We start from the raw sequence: 6,959 nt of genomic DNA on the forward strand, positions 1-6,959 counted from the left end.
TATTGCCGTGTCCGCCTTATTTCATGCTGCATAACCTCCACCAGTTCCTTATATTCCCAGACTGCTGTAGGAAAAGCCTCAATTTTCTTCTCTATGTTGTTTGCGATCTTTGTTATTTGCTCGTCATTCATTTTTAAAAAACTCTGAGGCTATTGGTTCATGTTCTGCGCTGGTATCTCTCCCAAACTTTAATGCTAAACGTCTATGATCGCTTCCCAGGCTATTTTTTCCATTTTCGTCTATTATCATTTGATCCAGTTGTTCGTAGACCATTTCTGAGACAAAGGCGTAGTCGATACATGACTGCCTGTTTCCGCATTGCCACGTTACCTGTCCATGACACTTATTCTCCCTGTTAACTACTATAAGGTTCTGTTCATCACACAAATCCAGCACTAGAGAGCCGTTGTAATCAGTATATCCGTCTAAATCGTCCATGTGCGCGTTCATATCTCCCACTAATATCACCTGGCCCGAGTTACTGAACTCATTAATATCGCTTCTAATGCAATCGACCAATTCCTTATTTTTTTCCCTGCTATCACTACCTGTCCACAGGTAAGCTACTCCCAGCCACGTCTTTTTACCTTGCCATGTACCACTAATCCATAAATGCTCTTTACATGTCTCGTTTACCCTTCGCCACTTCAGACCTCGCCTAATTAGTACGCCTACGCCTCCGCCTTTCCTTGACCCGGTCATTCTGTTGCACCCTTCCCATACAAAGTTGTCAATAACAGGCGGCTGCTCCAAATCTCGTAGATGCGTTTCGGTCAAGGCGTACACACTAATCGCTTCATCATTCAGTTGCGTTTGAATTTCCAGCCATTTTTCCTGCTTTCGACCACCCTGCATGTTAATGTAGCAAATTTTACCTTCTCTATTCTTATCCTTTCTGCGTCTTTTCCTGACTCCTGGTCGCCTAATTCTGCCCCTTACTGGTGTTTCGCTATGTTCAATACTTAATCCTGCTTCCTGATTGCCTGGGGCCCGCCTAAAAAAGCTACAGCTCGTGCCGCGAATCGATTTCCGACCGGTGTTGCTACACTTTCACTAAAATGTATCCCGTCACGCACAAAAGCGCCTTCGCGGCCTGCTCGGTGCACTTCACGGTTGATGTCAATGACCGTAAAATTCATTGCTTTAGCTAGAGTCCAAATTTCCCTGTTTACTGCAAGAACTGCCCTTTCAATTTTATAACCCTGCCTTTCAACCTCTGGCACCGTGCACACCGCGATTTGTACTTCTTTTGAAACATTCCGCAGGTCGGTGACCCCTTTGGCTATTTGCTTTGTGATTCCTGCTCCTCTTCCGTTCAGTACGTCAATCACTCCGCCCATTATCACCACTAGGTGTCTCTCCTCCATTGTGTCCCACATGCGTTCCTTGGCCTTCGCGATCACCTCTCTAATCGGCTTTCCCGGAAGCGCGCTAACCTGGACTCGTTCGTCTGCCCCTACCCTCTCTGCTATCGCCGGTTCTACTTTACGCATGTTGGAATCCCCAACAAAGACAACTCGACGCTTTCCTTCCCCCTCACCGCCGAAAGCTGCCCCCGAAGTCACAATGCCCTCCCCTCCTTTCTTATTCTTGCCCTTGGCTTTGTTTTCTTCCCCGGCCGCGTCAGTGGTATCCCCTTCGTGCCTATCACTGACGTTTGCGCGACTGCTTACCGGCGTGGCGGGTTCGGCTGTCTCTGCACTCGCATCGGAGCCAGCTCCGTTCGCGGTGCTCGCCTCGATGCGTTCATCATTGCTTTGCAGAATGGTGGCGCTCAGCTGGATTTCTGCGTTAGCTAGCTTTTCTTTTGCCTCCTTCCTCTGCTTCTGCTCGATTTGAAGTTCCTTTTCTAGCTTTCCAACCCGCTTAGCTAACTTATCCTTGTCTTGCTCTAGGCGGTCTAGCCGCGACCCTAGCACACACATCCTACAGATAAAATCTGCACCATTCGCTTCGCGTGCTGATTTAAACCGCGTTTCTTCCAGCGCGTAGGAACGCTCGCACTCAGAACAACGCACGCGTGGGTTCCCCCTAGTACCAACCATCATCTCGTACTAACAAGGCGTAGATGTGGAAAAGAAAAAAAAATTCTTTACCTACTTTTATCTAAGCGAGAAGACCAAGAAAGTGAGAAAGCATTAAAATAATTTATAAAGATTGTTTGGCTAAGCTAACCCTCCTAAAATAACCAAAAAGTGAAATATAAAAAAACAAAGCTTATCTCTTTGGCACGCTGCTCCTGCTGCGCTGAAATGGCACCTCGACTCGACACGTCCGCTCCCGTCGGCTTCACTCGTGAGAGTGAGAGAGCGTGAGAGAGCGCATGTCGCAAGCGACATGAGATGGACCAATGGGCTTGAGAATATAGCGTAAGAATGTGCAGTCGGTCCAATGACCAAAGATGGCTCTGTAACCCTCTAACAGATGTGTAGCTGTCTGGTGACGTCTAGCATAGCTCTGGTGGGCGAGGCTCGCTGCAGCGTGCCTGGCGACACATGAGTGCCCCGCGAATGAATACGGCTAGTGTTACCGCTTGTGCCATCCCCGCAATTGAATAAGGTAGGGGCACCATTTAGCATTGGCCGATCAGCTCATTTATCGGATCTATCGAAACAAGCATCATACACTTTGATGATTTCATCTTTGATTTTTCCCATCATTTCTTATGTTCAAATATGTGGGTAAGGTAGAGGTGAAAAGCCTCACCGGTGCCGTATTCATTGAAGTTGGCGACCATCTCACGTTCCAACCATGGTGGAACTAGACCTTCAGGAGCCTATTGTCTACTGATCAGGTGTACTTGGGTATTTCAATTGCTTCCTATGATGCGGTCATGATGCTGATATGTGCAAGTGGAGGTTCTGCGCGCTTGGGGCTCACGGCGTCGCCTGGAAGAATACCACGCTGATTTGTGGCTGATGAGGCGGCTGCCAGGGCTTTATCCTTGTATGACGAGAGTAATAGGTCGCGGACGTAGACAAACATGGTTGCCCGAACACTAGCTTTTATTTTTCGTCTTCCTTCACTTCCACCCACCATCCATCTGTACATCGCGACATATATGGCATGCTTGGTAGTCTTCAGACTTTCACGTTTCAGTTGCCTAATGGCATAATATAATTAGTTTTCCGTTGGTCTTGGGAGCTATGCAGCGATAACTCTTTTGGCGTGACGTCACTACCCAATACCTAATTGCTAATCTCTTCGCCATTTTCAGAATACCGAGAGACAGTGAAGCTACATTGTAGCATCTAATTCTGTTTCCGTACAAAAATGAGTGTTGATTTACCACTGACGCATTGTTTGGTAATTGTTGAATCAACGGACTTTTAACTAAATTCCAAATGTCTTTGAATTCGCTCAACAGTTGCACAATGATATTACCATTTAGAGCTTCTGAATAATTGGGTATTTGTAATTCATTGGGTAATTTGTGTTGATTTTCTTAGTTTTTTTTTGTTGTGTAGCAGTTGAGTCCAGCATATAATAATTAAGACTCACATATGAAGGCGACATTTGAAAACTTTATTAAGAAGCGTTCTTTGCCTCATTCTTGTCACTTTGCGGTAGGTAGGTAGGTTCTTGTTTGGGCTCGCTTTCGTAAAAAGAAAACAATGTGTGACCGAGTTTGGCATCGAACGTTGACCGTCGAGCTCAGCAGCCCGGTGCTCTAACCTTTAGACCACGAGCGCACGCATACGTCTCTCGTTCCGAAACCAGTCAGCGCTTTGAATGCTCGGCGCACGCGCCCCATGCCACTTCCTCGTCTTCTTGCGACAGCTCGCGCTTTGAGGCGCCGTGTTAGACTGTACTATGTCCTGGATCAGCCCACTTTTGTTGCCGTTTACGCTACGTAGGAACTGCGACGTTGAACCAGCTCCATGATCGCCCACGAGTGACTTGTTCACCGTCGTACAAATGCCATCGTCGTTTTAACATACAACAGGTGGCATAGCTATAGGTGCGATCCAAAATTCGCATGTTTTAGGGAGCAAAATAATGTAAAATTCACTTGCAAACACGGTGACTGCGTGCATGTGGAGTTCCCCAAATGTAGACACGGCGGCAGCGCGGATGGTGGCGATAAGGCAGGCGCCGACAAGCGACGACGCTTTGAGCATCGGATGCACTGTGGGAACCGTGGGATGCAAGCGTGCACAGGATGTAAACATACACTTCAGAGGCCTTCGAATGTTTTGTGCCACACCCTCTGTCTCGAAAGCATAATACTGTTTTTATCCAATCGCCGTGATACTAGAGATCAAGCAACGAACGCGCTTTGAGATCACAGCGCGTTGAAAGAGTTTCGGATTCAGCAACAGCCGCAACATTACGACAGCTAATCGCTTTCTCAGCAGCAGCTCCCGACACTCGCCTTGCAGAAGCATGCGATAAAATTCTTGCTATTGAAACCTCCCAAGCCTGCAGCTCTCCTATGTTCAGTGATACAAACGAAGGGCGAAGAGAAATGAAAGAAATAAAACAACAGTTACGCGCCCACATTATACCTTACTTCTCACCGCGTCATCTGCAAATGTCGCTGCAAATTTTAAAAGAGTTATTGTTCGTAAAAATTAGGAAATTAGTAATAACTTTTACTCAAAGGTGACGCAATGAACGCCAAACCAGTGTTTGAGTGTTTGAGGCGTGCGTGACTTTGTTTTGAGCAGTCTTTTGCAACAGTACCTATAGTGTGCCGTTATAATTTCTAAGTCGCAGTTTTGTTAATCGTATTATTTATTGTTTACGCAACAAATGAAGTTGTCCTTCAAAATTTATAATCCTTCGTATGAACAAAAATTATCAATCGCTACTTACGGAGTTTTACCGGTTATTTTTAGTAGGAACGGTTTCATTGGTACGATACTGACGCTTTGAACGGTTTTCGACTCGGTCACTTGTGTAAACTTGTGCGGTGGTTCGTGCCTCGCGCTCTTTGGTGGAAGCATTTTTCTTATGTTTTTGGACATCATGGCGCACGTTTTGGTGAAATTGCTCTATGATGATAAGTGGGATGTTTAACCGTTGAAGGCGTTCGCTGACGCAGCTACTGGTCTTCTGCCGATGTTCGAGCCTGGCAGTTTTGATGAGTTGCACGGCAGAATTCATGATGGAAGGAATGCGAACAAAGCCGCAGCCCAACTTCTTCACACAGGAAAGTGATTTAGTTTTCTTGAGCACATAGCCGCTTTTTTATTTTGACTTTGACGAGCGTAAGATGTTAAGCACACCGTTCAATTTCTGCAGGCAAACCGCATGCCCTGTAGGAAAAGCGCGCGAAAATAGCGCTTGCTGCGGCCACTGCTTCGATTGAAATGTTCATAATGTTATCTACTAATTTGTTCTCGCAATCGATGCTTCGCCTTTGGAGCGAAACTGCGACATTTTAAAAAAATATTTTTCATCCGTAGTGGCTCATCGTATACCTTACGGCTAGTGTGCACCTGTTCTCGCGTAGTCTATAACTGCGCCTCGATTTGCGTTGTGGCTAATGGCGCGGTGCGCTGCAAAATATATTTCACCTTTTCGGTATGTGCAAAGAACGGCCTATTGATAAATCCTGCATCGGCGCGGTGTTTACACGGCTACACATCGTAAATGAACAGAGGTGTGGTGGCGACATCGGCAAAGCTCATAGCCGCCGACGGGCTCGCCCTACCACCCATCGCCACCCCAACCGCAGTAAGCATCTTCATCAAACGTGGCGTGTTACCGTTTAAGGCGTACTTCACGCTTTTAATAGGCGATAACCGAAACGCGCCGCCGTTCCCTGATACCCCTTTGAGCTGGGCCGATTCGAATGTGCGTTGCTTCCAGTAACGAAGCGCCGCACTCGAGCACCGTTTGCGCGGCGAAGAATGGCGTGTTTATGAAGACAGCTCACTGCACAGAGGCAAGCGTGCACTGCGCACAGGACGCGTACGCGACGCGCTGCACACAATTCGCGCGGAATGTTCTTGGCCACGCAGCAGCTTATACTAAGCTTCAAAGAAGCGGTGCTGGTTCTCACGAGCACGCTCGCGCGCGCATCGCTCTCGGCGAATTTTTAGGCCGGCCCTGCTGCTTCCAAAGATTCGGATTGCTGCTTGGTATTGACTGTGTACTATAGCATGGTCTTTCGTTTTGTGAGAGAGCCGGGAATATACTTCACCGGTGTGAAACAAACATCGCTGTGCAAATTGTTACAGTAAATGTTACCAAAGATATCTTTGGTAACATTTACTGTAACAACCCATTTCTTCATTTTCGTGATGTCCCTATTAAAAAAACGCAAATTTTAATTGGCAGCATAGTGTGTACTACTATTTAGCGCGTAGGTATGTATAATGTGTGGCATATTGTTAATTTGCATAATCTCATATTCTGTCTACATCTCCTTCTCCACAGGCTACACATGCAGCAAATGCCCGGGTGCTAACGTGTCGTTGGTCAAGCACAGCTTGGCGTCGTTTGTCGCAAGAGACATCCATTGATCTGCGGCTGATTCACCAGGAAGGTTGCATCTCTGTTGCCACTCGGCGTCAAGTGGGATTTTTAACTATTCTTTATGCTGCCCTGTGGTGTACGCTGTGACGCTGTGAAGGCTTACTTTCGATTTGCTCTGCCCTTTAACTGTGAAAAATTGGCTACCTTTTGAGTGGAGGTAGTTCCTTTTTTTTTCTGAGAATGTTTATCAGCCTAACCAAGTGGTACATGCGTACTTGAAACAGCAGCGCAAACAGACGAGGATGATGAAATAAGTAGGAACACATACTAGCGCCGACTCAACTAGAAGTTCATTCTTGAAGACAGGTTTTACACATTGGAACTTGACAAAGATGACAAACCATGTATGCGCGGCCTTTGTAATAAAACACTTTCTGCTGTGAAGGGTAAAACGAACAATTGTTTCATCATAAAGACCAGAACACAGGAGAAATTATGGAAGCCTTAATTATTGATTACAAAGAAGACACTTG

Source organism: Dermacentor silvarum, chromosome 4 (genome assembly GCF_013339745.2).
Source record: "Dermacentor silvarum isolate Dsil-2018 chromosome 4, BIME_Dsil_1.4, whole genome shotgun sequence".
NCBI classification, from domain to species: domain Eukaryota; kingdom Metazoa; phylum Arthropoda; class Arachnida; order Ixodida; family Ixodidae; genus Dermacentor; species Dermacentor silvarum.